Genomic DNA, 15,186 nt, shown 5'->3' on the forward strand with positions numbered 1-15,186 from the left:
TCAATGAAGCACACATCGAGTAATTGAATTTGTCGGTGTGCTTCTGATCAGTAATGCAAAGGATAATCAAACAGTATCAACAGGTAGGTTTGCTGAGTTTCTGTTGAAGTATTATGGGGAAAGCTATTTTCAGTTGGTCATATTTGAGTTCATGTAGAATAACCACTGGTTCAAGTCTTCTTCATCTGCAATTTACAAATTAAATTTACCCTCATATATTTTCACTACTGGTAGAGTTCAATCAGGTCGTACAACTTCGCATGTCTGAGGCATATAAAAGTGATTAGGTAGATTTTAAAGAACGGATCAGAAACGAATGAACAACACGATTTGAACAATAATTGTGGTCTCGAATCTGGATTTCCTATTATTGTACTATAACAGTTTTGTTACTAGCTCTAGGGTAAGGAAACTACGAACTAGTTCGGAGGGAAATATTGCATTCACAACAAAAGGGTACTCCTTCTCCAATCGGAAGAGTTTCATCACATCAGAGAACCGTGACTGTTAAAGATCAAGATTAGGATGTGCTGTAATGATGTGCAATTCACATAATATATGTGAACTCAAGAACAAAGTTCACAAGATTGAGACTAACGATGCGAAAATGAATTTAATTAAGTCTAATTAACAAGTGTTGAACGAAGCGACGTTGGGATGTTCAGCGACACTAGTTAGATTGGCAGCCGACTGTAGATTCAACCTGAACGTTGAGAATGGTCTCAGATCTGGAGAAATTGACCGATTCTTCAAGATGCTTATGAAAGATTAATAGGTACTTCATTGGTAACATTGGAAACCACCGTTTCCTACGGTGGCAAGTTACCCACTTTTGTAAGCAATAATTTTCGGTATCGGACAGACGATAAGATTGATTATTTTTCCTACCAGAATCGTTACACTCCTCGCTTCAACCATTCACTTTCGATTCCAATCTAGATTAAATACGACTAGTCACAACAGTACAAGTGAAATTTGTTTGTTTGTTGATAAAATTGGTGGATTTTCTAAGGGGGAAATCAAACACGGTTGTCAACCGCCTTCGGGTCGCGCAGTCTTGCTGTCGGTAGGAAATTTGTAGCTAAAAACTGGTAATAATCGATTTTCACCTTCTCTGAGGCTGCACCAGCCGCTGTCATGTTGTATCATTACATAATTTTTATTCTAATTTAGCTATTGGTTGAACTCATGGACGCAGCTGGGATCAGAACTAAGTCTTAAAAGGGGCCTTTATTAAATTGAAACTCCAATTTTCTTTATGAAATGATAAATAAGTTTCATGTATGAAAGGTCACGACAAGCAAGAATGTCTTGAACTGGGATATTGGATAGTTTACCTTGGGTACGCAAAAAATTTATTAGTTGAGATCTGACATCACGATACTCCACGCATGTCCAAACGACATGATCAATATCCCGATAACCATCCGCTGTCATGTTCGAAGCTTGAAAAGTAGGTGACTAAAATCTCTAACCTACCAAGAGGCGGTTCTCGTCTAGTCGCGATTTCACTTTGCCTGCGGGTCAATCGAATTACCTGAAATGCAAGAAAAGAAAAATGATCGATAAATTAGTAATTGCGTTTATTGTGTGAACAAAGAGGATAAAAAACAGTCACTTTAATGAGTTTAACATCAAAATGCTGGCAAAGGCAAATGCGTGAACTTACGCGAAAGCAAATTTCTAGCGATGTTTTTTCCAAATAAATAATTTTCGTGTGTATGATTTTGGCATATGTTCAATTTCTAGCTCACGTTTTTTTATTTGCTATTCATACAAACGTTCCAGACAAACACTGAGTGCGAATGACATTATGTTAACGAACCTGCCATATGTAGGCTAGGGTGGTCCCGTTGCGACTCACGGATGTTTCTCAGTTCAGCTGTTATCACAAATTTTGTCGTAGACTGGAGCCTTTTGTCTTTAGACATAATAAACGCTGGTTTATTTTTTGACGAAAAACAGTACATTTTGCGCAAGAATCAGAAAAATGCAGTACATCGACTTTGAAAAAACAGTGCATTTCGTAGTACACATTTTATCTAACAATAGTGCATAAAAAACAAAAGCCAATAGTTATCGGATGATTTATCCATTTTAATAATAATAAGGTAATTTTCAGTTAAAAAACAAACCAAAAAGAACGAATTAGTAATCAAACATTTGTTTGTTCAATTTTGAGAATAGGATACTTTTAACGATGATTTTTATTTAGTGTATTCTTTTTTTCAGTGATGACTATTTTGTTTTGTTTTAAATCAACTAAATTCTTTTTTTTTAAGAGACGATTTGTTTTCATAATCTCAATAGTTTTTTTTTATTTTTTTAGGGTATTGTTCAGTTCGATAAAAATTTAAAAAATGCACCAAATAAAAATAAAACATTTTTTATGCACAAAAATAAAACTATTTTTAGTTTAGAATTTTTTGATTGATTTTGATTTAGTGTGTTCTTTCTTTTTGGTAGTGGCAATTTTCTTTTGTTTTGAATCAACAAAATTTAGTGAAATTGTTGTTACGCGCTCTGCACATGAATGAATAATGAAAAAAACCATGATGAAAAGAAGAGAAAGAGACAAATCCAAATTTCTAGCGATGTTTTTTCCAAATAAATAATTTTCGTGTGTATGATTTTGGCATATGTTCAATTTCTAGCTCACGTTTTTTTATTTGCTATTCATACAAACGTTCCAGACAAACACTGAGTGCGAATGACATTATGTTAACGAACCTGCCATATGTAGGCTAGGGTGGTCCCGTTGCGACTCACGGATGTTTCTCAGTTCAGCTGTTATCACAAATTTTGTCGTAGACTGGAGCCTTTTGGCTTTAGACATAATAAACGCTGGTTTATTTTTTGACGAAAAACAGTACATTTTGCGCAAAAATCAGAAAAATGCAGTACATCGACTTTGAAAAAACAGTGCATTTCGTAGTACACATTTTATCTAACAATAGTGCATAAAAAACAAAAGCCAATAGTTATCGGATGATTTATCCATTTTAATAATAATAAGGTAATTTTCAGTTAAAAAACAAACTAAAAAGAACGAATTAGTAATCAAACATTTGTTTGTTTAATTTTGAGAATAGGATACTTTTAACGATGATTTTTATTTAGTGTATTCTTTTTTTCAGTGATGACTATTTTGTTTTGTTTTAAATCAACTAAATTCTTTTTTTTTAAGAGACGATTTGTTTTCATAATCTCAATAGTTTTTTTTTATTTTTTTAGGGTATTGTTCAGTTCGATAAAAATTTTAAAAATGCACCAACTAAAAAAAAAAAAAAAAACATTTTTTATGCACAAAAATAAAACTATTTTTAGTTTAGAATTTTTTGATTGATTTTGATTTAGTGTGTTCTTTCTTTTTGGTAGTGGCAATTTTCTTTTGTTTTGAATCAACAAAATTTAGTGAAATTGTTGTTACGCGCTCTGCACATGAATGAATAATGAAAAAACCATGATGAAAAGAAGAGAAAGAGACAAATCCATTTATTGTTTGCATGTATTTATATTCGTTACGTGTTGTCACTGTTCTTTCTGACGTTTTGTATAGCGGTGAATCGAAATTCGACGCGTTGAAGATAAAAAATTCTGTATTTTTTTTCTGATATAAAAAATACAGTACCTTTTAATAAAAAAAATAGTACAAATTAAAACACAGTAAATTTAAGGGTGAAAAACAGTACGCGGGCTACCATGTTTGATATAAAGTCGTTTAGCATAATACCGTTTAGCATAATGGTTATTTGGCATAACAGTCATTTGGCATAACATATCAACATGCTGCTTAATAGAATTTGTTCTAATTCACTGCGATTTTGAAAGATCTAATGCGGCTACGTCTCATCAATTTAAACGACCTGCTGTCCGACCTCGCTGCCGCTGCTCTTAACCAGTGCTGTAAAACTTTATTCAATTCAATTGAAACTGAATGTGGAACACATTGACGATCTCTCTAATGCAGTAAACTTCACTCTCTGACACACACAATGTTTGTTGACGGCCCGAACGGGCAGCATTCAGTCATCACTAGTTTCTCTTCAATCGAGGCTCAGTTTAACCACCGTCAGTTGATCTCTTGAAGTAACAAAATATCTCTTTCAATAGTGTGAGAGCGGTCTTCAAATGAGGTTCATGTAAACATTCGAATTGGTTCAAGATAATAGATGAAAGACAAACCAGATAGCTGAAATAGCAATCACAGAATACACACAATTACTTGTTTCCGCCTTCAGTTTTCATTTTTAATACTTTACTCCATTTATAATTCTATTCGTTCGAACTTGCTTACTACCAAGAGCGAAGGCAATGAAGAAGCTACACTACTTGGCACTTGAAACTGAGCAAGCAAAATTTCAAATGACTATCAACGATTAATCAACTGACGATGAATTCCGGGAGCTTCACTTGAAAATGGCAGCAAAAGTCAAATGAATTAGTAGGGATATGCTGACGGTCAGCGGCCATAAATTTCAATTTCATCTTATATTATTCGATTGAAAATGAAATTTTACCGCACTGCTCTTAACTGAGGGATAGACCCTAGCTTTGGGTAATCCGGGCAAACGCCCGCAACTAGACAGACTGCGGGGGCCATTGTGCCAAATAACTATTTAGTTAAACAACCATTATGCCAAACGGTATTATGCCAATGACCTTATGCCAAACGGGCCTCCCCCGATGATAAGAACTCTTTTTATGGATCATCGATGATTCAGTATTAGGTAAGCAGATAAAATTTATGAGCGTTTCATACCAGATTTTTATTTTTGCGAAATTTTGAAGCATTTTTTTCATAATTCACGTTTTTAAAGTTGGTGCCTTTTATAACTTTATAACAGTACCGATTCTTTCAAAATTTTGAACACTATTTCTGTTCATAATTCACGAGTTTCTGTTCACACTGGAGAGTTTATGCACTTGATGTTTTCGGAAATGACTGAATTCATATGAAAAGTCTTACCTTCCCATGAAAATTGAATTGAACGCCGACTCCCGGTTCCGGAATTACAGGGTGTTATGTGCAAAAAAAAACCGATTTTCACAAACTTAGGTTCAAAAAGAAGGCCTTAAAATCCCGAAGAATGCTATTGAATTTATCTTGGAACGGAATTACAGGGTGTTATGTGCAAAAAATAACCGATTTTCACAAACTTAGGTTCAAATAGAAGGCCTTAAAATCCCGAAGAATGCTATTGAATTTATCTTGGAACGACTCCAGGTTCCGGAATTACAGGGTGATAAGTAAAAAAAAAGATTCCCGAGTATTTTTATATTCATAACGAAGTAAACACGAATAAATTCCTTTGAACTAGCCGTGTAATTCTTAACTTTTGTTTGTTTTGTTGGTTGTTGACATCGGTTCCCAGTTTCGGGTTCCAGAAGTACCGGAAATAGTGGTCAAAAACACTGCAACGGAACTCACTTCATTTTCTCAGAGATGGCTGAGCCGATATTCACAAACTTTAATTCAAATGAAAGGTCTTGCAGTCTCATAAATTCCGATTACACTTCGTATGTATCCGACTTCCAGTTTCGGAATTACCTAGTGTGTTGAAAAACTTATACCGTCATTTAGAGCGACGATCCCGGGTAGAAGTTATTGGCAAACTAATAGCAAACTTAATTATTAAAACCAAATGACTCAATGGTAAAAATGAACATTATTTTGTTGGAAATGAGAGTTCAAATATAAAAAATTTCATTGATCTAACTCTAAAGCTGTTTATAACATTGCTTTTTATTCAAAGATTTATTAGATCAGTTGTACTTAACACAATTGAAATATTTCATCAATAACAGAATGAGATGAAATAACTAATATTGATGTTAAACAGTTATTATACTATTTCTTGATTCCTTTTATGAAAAATTAAAAATATATCAAGTATTGCAATAACAGTCTAAAAGGTATCATCAAACCACTAGATGGATTTAAACAGATATCCCGCATGAAGATAGGAGGAGCAGATTCTATTTTTCCGAGACTCTTCCGAATAATTGCTACCTTGTCCTTTTTTTTATATTTCTTCGTTGAAATCCCACATACGTCGAATTTCGCGCCAGCTCGAGCAAATAATAACAGCGCTCTCTCAGATGCGAATGAAACTTTCTGGACATGTAGATTTCATTACAAAAAGACACTTTGCATTCATTGTTTTGCCCTCCCGTGGTTGGTGGGCTTGACGGTATTGCAAACATCATCAAATACAATCAATTAGAGTTAGAATTTAATATAGATATAAGTTACAGCTTTAGCTTAATTATTGAATTTAATGAATGAAATACGGAACGACTTGAATAAGATGTTGATTGCATTACGCTAAAAACATTCGTGGTTTGGAAAGTCCGGTTGGGCTTAACTGAGCTCTGTTTTATGTTTCATTTTCATACTACCGGCCCTTATTACCAGTGTGAAATGAAAATTAAATGGAGTGAACGTATCCCAATTTGGTTTAACACGATGACATCAAACGAATGGTAAATCTAGTTCATCTTTGACGTTTATTGGTGGTTTATGTATCATGGAATACTGTGAAATGAGATAGAATATTGTAGAACAGAATAAAATAATACATACTGAACAAATGAGCAAACAACTGATAGCTGTCAAACAATGTTCATCCAGTTGTGAGGCTGTGTCGTTTCCATGTGAGACCTGATGGGTGAGATGATCTGTGAGTGAAGTGTAAGAGGAAGTGTATGCAAGAACGGTAATAAAGGCCACCGTTTCAGCTCACAACTAACGATCGACCAATAGTAGAGATAAAAGTAGGGTAACGGTACCCTCATTTATCTCAGCTCCATTAGTCATCTCATATAAGAAAACCATTAGTTAGAGTGAAATCGGTTGTCTCTGTTCAATAGAATGACTTCAAAAGTAAGATGAAATTAGGAGCATTCGCTTCAAGTTTTCGCGTCGCTATAACAACAGTATTGAACAATTTTCGAACTACTTCTTCTACGGTAGTGCTTCACAAATCCGAAGCAAAGATATTGTATTCGATTTGATCACAATGCATTAATTGAAAGTCGAGTAATCGCTAAAATAACATGGTGAAACTACTAATAAGATGATTATTGGTACATTAACCCTAGTCAGAATCTATTAGAATAGAAACAGTAGCTCGATGTTATGATGTTTGCTTGTGAAGTACATGTATGTATGTATGTATGTATGTATGTATGTATGTATGTATGTATGTATGTATGTATGTGTGTGAGTATGTTTGCGTGCATATGTAGATATATATGTATGTGTAAATTGCATGTTTAAATAATTACTAACACAACATTTCTATTCCATAAACTGAGAAAAGTGGAAAATAGAACTAAGAGAAGCGCTTAAACTTGGAAAAGAATGAAGAAGAAAAAAGAAAGAAAGAATAAAGGAAGAAGAATGATGCAGAATACCAGAAATATAAAAAAGAAACGAATAAATAAGGCAAGAGTATTGATAAGTATGTAAAAAAAATACATCAAGTACCCAACATGTAAACCCATTTAAACGATTATTATTGTTATTACTATTACCATTATTACATTATTACATTATTACATTAATATTACAATTATTACCACTACATTCCATTACAAGAACCACATACCACAATTTACATTATCACAAAACCAGATCAACGACCATTGTCATTACAAAAACAACAACTAAACTATAAAACACAACCACACATTATAAAGACAATTTTATACAATGTATTTGAATCAGCACAAAAAAACTATTACCAAGTGGGCACCATAGCCTAGGAACGTCTGTGTGTTGATTTAAAATAGAAGCTCATAGAAGCAAATCTTATCAAGAGTCCAGTGTAGAACCGAAGCAAGGGACTGCTACCACTGTGACTACTTATAAAAAAAGCCACTTTGCATATATTGTTTTCCAAAATTGATCTAAGCTGTCCTTGAAAAAGGGTCAAACTTTTTTAACCTATTTTATATTGAATAGTTTTAGTGGAAAAACGACAAATCCTACAAAAAAGCGTTGTACTTTTTTGTAGGATTTATCATTTTTTCAACAATAACTTATTGAAAAAAATGGTAAAGAAAGTCTAACCTTTTTTAAAAGGCAGTTTCGATGAATTTTGGAAAAAAACAAAGTATGCAAAATGGATTTTTGCGACAAAGCCTACAGGTTCAAAAATTTCATTATCATATTATCTTACGAATGTTGTACTTTGTTGTACCTTTGATGTTAATAAAAAGACTATGCCGTCACAAAAAAAAATCCCAAAAACGTTGTTATTCGTACAAATTAACACTAACCCACACTCCCTAAATATGTTACATGAAATATAACTGAATCTAAAAATATAAATAAAACAATTGAAGATTGCATTGAATATAATAATTTCCTTGTTATTCCTTAGAAAAATAAATAGGAGGCCGGAATGACATTCACAAGTGTTACAAACAAACAAAAAACTAATAATTTAAAACAATCGATGTTCCTTAAGGGGATCGGTTTCGAACCACCCTACCCTACCTTATGCCAATGCCCAACCCATTGACCAGCTTCTCCATGCTCATAGCATTGAAAGGAGAAGAATCGCATAACACACATTGCAGATTTTGCATCACCTCGATAATATTCTGGATAATCTGTTTCAATACCGAGTACCGAGTTCAGTTACATAGCTGTTAATTTTGTACACATGTACAATTTCTACCGGAAGCATGGCATATTTTCTCGACACACATGTCTGTCGGTTTGATGCTGACTGAATGTGGTGTCCAATGAAGACAATCATCACCCATTCAGCAAAGTGGTCGGCAAATTTTCAATTGCAATCTACAGGGTGATGCCTCAACGTTTTGAGACAGTGGTCATCACCGTCCTGCCGTGAACTGCGAGAATACTGCTGAGTGTCGTGATTAAAAATTCAATTTGATGGCCCCTTGGGAGACCGATTTGGAAGCCGAGCTGAAACAGTTTATAGACCATGAAGCTTTCATGTTTTGATGACACGCATTGCAACCCCTCCAAAACGAAGGAGCCAGCCACAGGCACACGGAAAATGATGGCTGTGTATTTGCCGGAACATGAAACACAGAGGTGGTGAGGTTGTTCCATTCACACGTATCGCATAGGAGGGCACTCTTGTGTATCCCGCGGAGACATTTATTTCACTTAGGGGGAGATAATGTCAGCAGCAACTCGTGAACCGATTTGCAGTTCTTATAAGTATGAGGTACTGTGGGAGACAAGCAGTGTGTTGCGTCCGATGGAGAAGGTGTTTCGATTTGGTACAAGTGGAAGTTGAAAATGGATAAGTACAAACTGAATGATGATGCGTACAAGTTGTATTTATCACTGCAACGTTCTTCGTAAATAGAAACTACAAAACATTGTCCTAAAATATCCTTGAACAGATAATAACGACAAAAGGACGTTACCTAGAATTTTGAAAATGTCGGGTAAATCGTTTTAAATTATGTGTGAAATAAAACAAGCAAAATTGGCATGAAATCCATAGCTCGAGACTAACCATTTATGGTGAATATTAATAACAAATAAATTTGGTACGTTTGTGCTATTTTCGTACCATTTTAAAAGGTGATATAAAACATCCCGAACGTTGAAGCACGCAGTAGGTACTTGAACTCTATAAACATGCTACATTAAAATACCTCATCAGTACTGCAAGCTAGGCTATAAACCTATGCAAACACATGCGTAGAGAACACTTGAAACTCACAAAAATGACCCAAAATGAAAAGAGAGACAGACAGAGAGAGAGAGAAAACTGAAAAGGAATCATAGCCTCAAATATACCTGACTCTGCCATAAAATCTATAGTTCGGAAAAAAATGATTACAACAGGTGCTCAGCATCAACTGAATTAGACAAGGTAGAAATGTAGAAAAGGAATAGAAATTGAATAGAAGACATGAGAGCGGGAATAAATTGTCGGGTGTAGCATTTAGCTCTACGGTTTTTAGTAGTAATTATATTTGTTTCCAGGATTTATTCCATTCGATGTAATAAAGTAAAAAGTCGAAAAGATAGATCATTATACTGCAGTATAATTTAATGTCTTCAAACTATCATATGCTCTTTTTTTATAAAAAAAAGGATAAGCGAATAAGCATTTATCTCCGCTTTATCTCTTTATTTCTCTTTTTTTCTTGATTCAAAGCATGGCATGGTTTTGAACCTCGTGGCGTGTTTATTATAGCCATAGACAGTGTTGGTGATTGCCGAAAATTTGACAGAAGCTGCTATATTGCTATCTATATTGTATACAACATTTTCAATCCAGTAGAAGATGCTACAAGAATTCGAGTCTCTCAATGCATGAACCGTGAGAGAATTTTGCTACATTTCTTCGCTCCACTTCATACTCTGAGTATTTCACGCCCTTAAAAAAATCTGATAATTGCTGTGTGGAACTTCCCAAGAGAGAATCGCAAGTTGACAATTATCGCAGAAAATCGAATCGATGATTCAACTTGATGATTCTCATACTAGGTTGCAATATTTCAAAACCCTTGTGTGGAGCATTCACAGACATTTTCATAGACACAACTTATACAAAGGTTATATGCACATAGTTAGAATTAGCGGCAATAGTAAAATGATTCTATCGCAATTGTCAACTGCCTGTATAGAATCGGATCGCGAAACGAGAATAAGCGACCGTTTGTTGCTTCAGAGAGGATCCCCACAGCAGCGCGCTAACCTTTGATTCTCAGAAATGTCGTCGAGAGAAATTCGCTCTCGCACTGGTGTCGATTCTATGTTAAATGAGCCATGGCAGGTTTTTGTTGTTGCGATGATTTCCGTTTCTCTTTGATGGCACTGATTCAATCATTGAAGAGTTGCCAGCGAACGTTCTTTGATACGATAAAAACCATCCTTGGCCATAGACATTGTCAACGAATGTCACGTCTTTTTTTAGGCATAAAAAAATCTGCGAGGAATTCGCTAAAACAACTGTTCATTGAATAGAAATAGGAAAGTTGGTTCGGACTTAATCTAACAAACTCTACAAATCCTGTTTACCCTGTAGTTCCGTAACCGAAAGTAGTATCAACAACAATAACAAATTTAGGAATTCCGTATAAAATTGTAAGACTTTTCCTTTGAACCTATAAGTTTGTGAAAACCGATTTGGCCATCTTGAAGGAAAGTGAGTGAGATCCTTTTTGCAGTTTTTATTCACTATTTCCAATTCTTCCTAAACCGGATTCAGACGACCATCCGAAGTTGGTTCGTTTGCCAGCAACCAATATAACCTAAAAATAGACTTACTATCTCATGCTCAATTTCGACTAAATCAATTAAACGAAATCTAACAAACGAAGCGAACCTGCGTTTCTGTTACTTCTGCATATGTAAGTCAAGCTAAACAGCATGAATCATCAGCATAAAACATGTAGTAGGATTATTATTTTTTTTATTATTATTACTGAAATCACTGCACCACCGGCACGGTATTACTGCACTGCCGGATGTGAAAATTTCATGTTTTTTTTAAATAAATTTTAATTCATTGACATTCGTTTATTCTTTCGGTCGTAATGATCATTAAATAGCTATAATTTTCATCAGCCGCAGCACCGTCTTTTGCCAATATTACACACTAGTAGCAGACATCCGTAACCGTTTCGATTTCTTCATATCGTCTACGAAATAGAACAAACCACGCATAGTTTGTTTTGTGTTTTATTCTTTATTCGGTGTGGTACATATTGTCATTCTATATGGCGATTTGAAAACTTTGACACTCATCGCCCTGTAACTGCGGAACCGGAAGTCGGATCCGGATGAAATTTTACAAACTGCAAACTAGAAGAATTTATCAGACAGTGGGATTTGTACCTGTTTTTGACCATCGTTTGTGAAAAAATACTAATGAAATTGGTAATTTTCCACTTATCACGCTTTAGTTCCGGGACCGGAAGTCGGATCTGGATAAAATGTTCTGGATAAAATGAAAGGTCTATAGTTTTGGGAAACTATAAGACCTTTCATTTGAATCTTAGTTTGTGGAAATCGGTTGAACCGTTTCAGAGAAAATTGAATGCACACTTTTTCTCTAATTTTGAAATTCAATAGCGGGCTATGGGACCATAAGACCATTTATTTGAATCTTAGTCGGTAAAAATCGGTTCAGCCATCTTTGAAAAAAGTGAGTGCATATTTTTTCCATTTTTTGGTGCATATCATCCTATATCTCTGGAACCGGAAGTCGGATCGGGATGAAATTCAATACCAGTCTATAGGATCATGAGACCTTTCATTTGAATCTTAGTTTGTGATCGGTTCAGCCATCGCCGAGAAAAGTTAGTGCATTTTTTATACGAATTCCCCATGCTAGAACCAATTACGGATATAATGAACCTTTTTCCAGTATGTGTCGTTCATTCAATAGCTGCTCACAGGAATTTTATTTTCATCTCTCTCGTGATGCAATACAACGATTATTCCTATAGAGTTAGTTAGCTAGGGTTAGTTTTAATTGATATAGTTTAGATACATACATGTATCTGTTGGATTGTTGTAATCTGTTCATATTAACGATGGGGAGGTTTTATGCCTGCTGGAGTGAGAGTTTAATATTTCAGCTCCATTGGGCTTTTTCCTGCTCCAAATAAAATAAATAAATGAATAAATAGAGATATTTCACAGTTTTCTTATTTACAAGTTACAAATATTTCTCCTTACTAAAAATCGGGCTAGACTAAACTCCGTCGATTATTCGGGGATTGCGTGTGATTAATGGATCTATTTTTCTTTGGGTTAAACGCTTAGTTTAAGACGCGCACGTGAAGTTTATAACCGTGCAGATATTTCTTGCGAATGTGCTGAAATAGAACGAATGTAAATATAGTTTAAATTGCGAGGAGGATCCATTGGGTATTTTAATTTTTTGGTTAGGGAGAAAATATCTACATTACTTCATATCGCGTAAGGCGTTGTTTATCGATTGATGATGCAGAGGTGGAAATAAGGAGTGTATCATGTTTTGGGACACTGTACCTTCCTTCCGAAAGTGCCGCTTGACAATTGCCCAATACCTTTCAATTGGCCGAAGATCCGGGCAGTTCGGTGGGTTGATGTCCTTTTCCACGAATTGTACATTATTTTTTGACAACCACTGTAGAACGGAGTTGACGTAGTGGGCTGAAGTCAAATCCGGCCAGAAGAGAGGAGGAGCCTTATGCTTTCTGTACAGTGGCAGCATTCTCTTCTTCAAACATTCTTCCTCGTACACCTTGGCGTTAATTGTGCCCTTTGTGAAGAAAATCGACGACCGCAAACCACAGGTACAAATTGCTTGCCAGACCAACACCTTCTGCCCAAACTTGTTGTCAGTGTCGTCCAGGTCTTGGTACACCGATTTCGTATAATATTGCGGTCCGGGCAGCGCTCGAGAGTCTTCCTTGGCGTAGGTTTCGTCGTCGATCAGGATGCATCCGTCTTTATTCTGTAGAATCCGGTTATACAGTTTTCGCGCTTTTGTTTTGGCCTGAACTTGCTGTACCAGGGACTTTTTCCGCACCTTCTGTTTCTTGTACGTTTTCAGGGAGCTCCGAACTTTGATCCGTTGAATCATCCCGATGCTGGTGTTGAACTGCTTGGCCGAATCCCGCGTCGACGCCGATGGGTTTTTCCTGATGTACTCAACCACTTTTAAGTCCCGGTTGGGCTGGCTGGGACCCGTTTAGCTACCGGATTAGGGCAAATCCTTCATGGAAAGGGTCTTGCCGAACTTTTCGATAATATTTTTGACACTGGTGTGGTGCACTTCCAACCGTTTTGCAATTTCGTTGTACGTGACATCACTTTCTGAGCACCAAGTGTGCAGAATTTTCTTTCGCGTTTCCGGATCAATTCGACTCATCATTGAAACGATAAACCGTACCGAAACCAATCGCGCAGCTGTTATTGACATGTAAACAAACATGTCACCGCAAAACACGCTGTAAAAAATTAAGCCATTTCAGAGTAATAACTGTTTGAATGTTGCTAACTACTTATCGATACATTCCTTAAGCCCGTTTTGCGCATGAAACTGGGAATCAAGATTTCCGAATCAAAAAACCGAAAACTGTTAAATAAAAAATTGGGTAACAAAACTGAAATTTCGATTATGTTTTAATATGAGAAATGAAATTGAAGACCGTTTTAAATTCTAAGTAAAACCAAAATTTATTTTATCAAAAATCATTATAACATCTACAATTAATATGTGATATGAAAATATAATACTGACTTTTTTATATACTGTGAATCAAAAAATTTGTTTATTTCCACCCCTGTGATGATGATCGAGTGATATCTTGCCAGTATTACGGCTGTCTGTTGAAAAAAAAAACAGAACACAATGAATTAAATGTTGAATTGATAGCGAACCTCCGACAGTCCGTAGTTTTACGAGCTTCGGGAGAAATTTCGTATTTTAGTAGGAAGCACATATTAATATAAAACGTGATAAAATTGCAACGTATTTTCGGTAGCCGGCTTCCCAGAGCAAAAAACACATGATAGTATTTTTCGAAAATTTACTAACCTAAAACACCTTCCTGTGATGCATGTGGAAAAGCAGAGAATTCTTCGGTTTCTAGCGCTAATGCTAATGTTAACAGCAGTATAGCATCATTGTCGAGATGTTTTATCTTAAAGCCGAAGCGAAAACATTATATTCGATTTTATAAAAAATGGAAGTCGAGTAATTGGCAAAATAACATGGCGACTCTACAAATGAGATGACCATGGGTACAATAACACTAGCATATTTCCCAAGTAATAACAGTTCTAAAAGGCGTTCAATGCCAGCTGCCATCAAACTTACATTAATATGTTATACGAGGTCTGTTCAAAAAGTACCCGGAATTCTCATTTTTCTAAAAAAATATTTATTTATTCGTCTACATCTATATGGTCCCCTTCTAAGTAATCCCCCCTAGATATAATACACTTATGCGAGCGTTTTTTTCCAGTCTTCGAAACACCCCTGATAGTCACTTTTTGTAATGCTCTGTAGCACTCTCAGCGATTCTGCCTTTATCTCTTCAATCGATGAAAAACGCTGTCCTTTCATGGGTCTCTTCAACTTTGGGAACAGGAAAAAATCACACGGAGCGATATCTGGTGAATAAGGAGGTTGGGGCATGATTAAAGTCTTGTTTTTAGCCAAAAAATCACGAATAAGCAAC

At 35.5% G+C, this 15,186-nt stretch overlaps 1 protein-coding gene across 4 annotated transcripts in view; it reads right to left on the reverse strand.

Annotated features, from left to right (window-relative positions):
• LOC131439580 (coronin-1C-like) overlaps nt 1–15,186 on the reverse strand; it is a 97,577-nt gene that overhangs the window by 55,543 nt on the left and 26,848 nt on the right. The gene's annotated exons all lie outside the window — the stretch shown is intronic.

The sequence above is a fragment of the Malaya genurostris genome, chromosome 3 (genome assembly GCF_030247185.1).
Source record: "Malaya genurostris strain Urasoe2022 chromosome 3, Malgen_1.1, whole genome shotgun sequence".
NCBI lineage: Eukaryota > Metazoa > Arthropoda > Insecta > Diptera > Culicidae > Malaya > Malaya genurostris.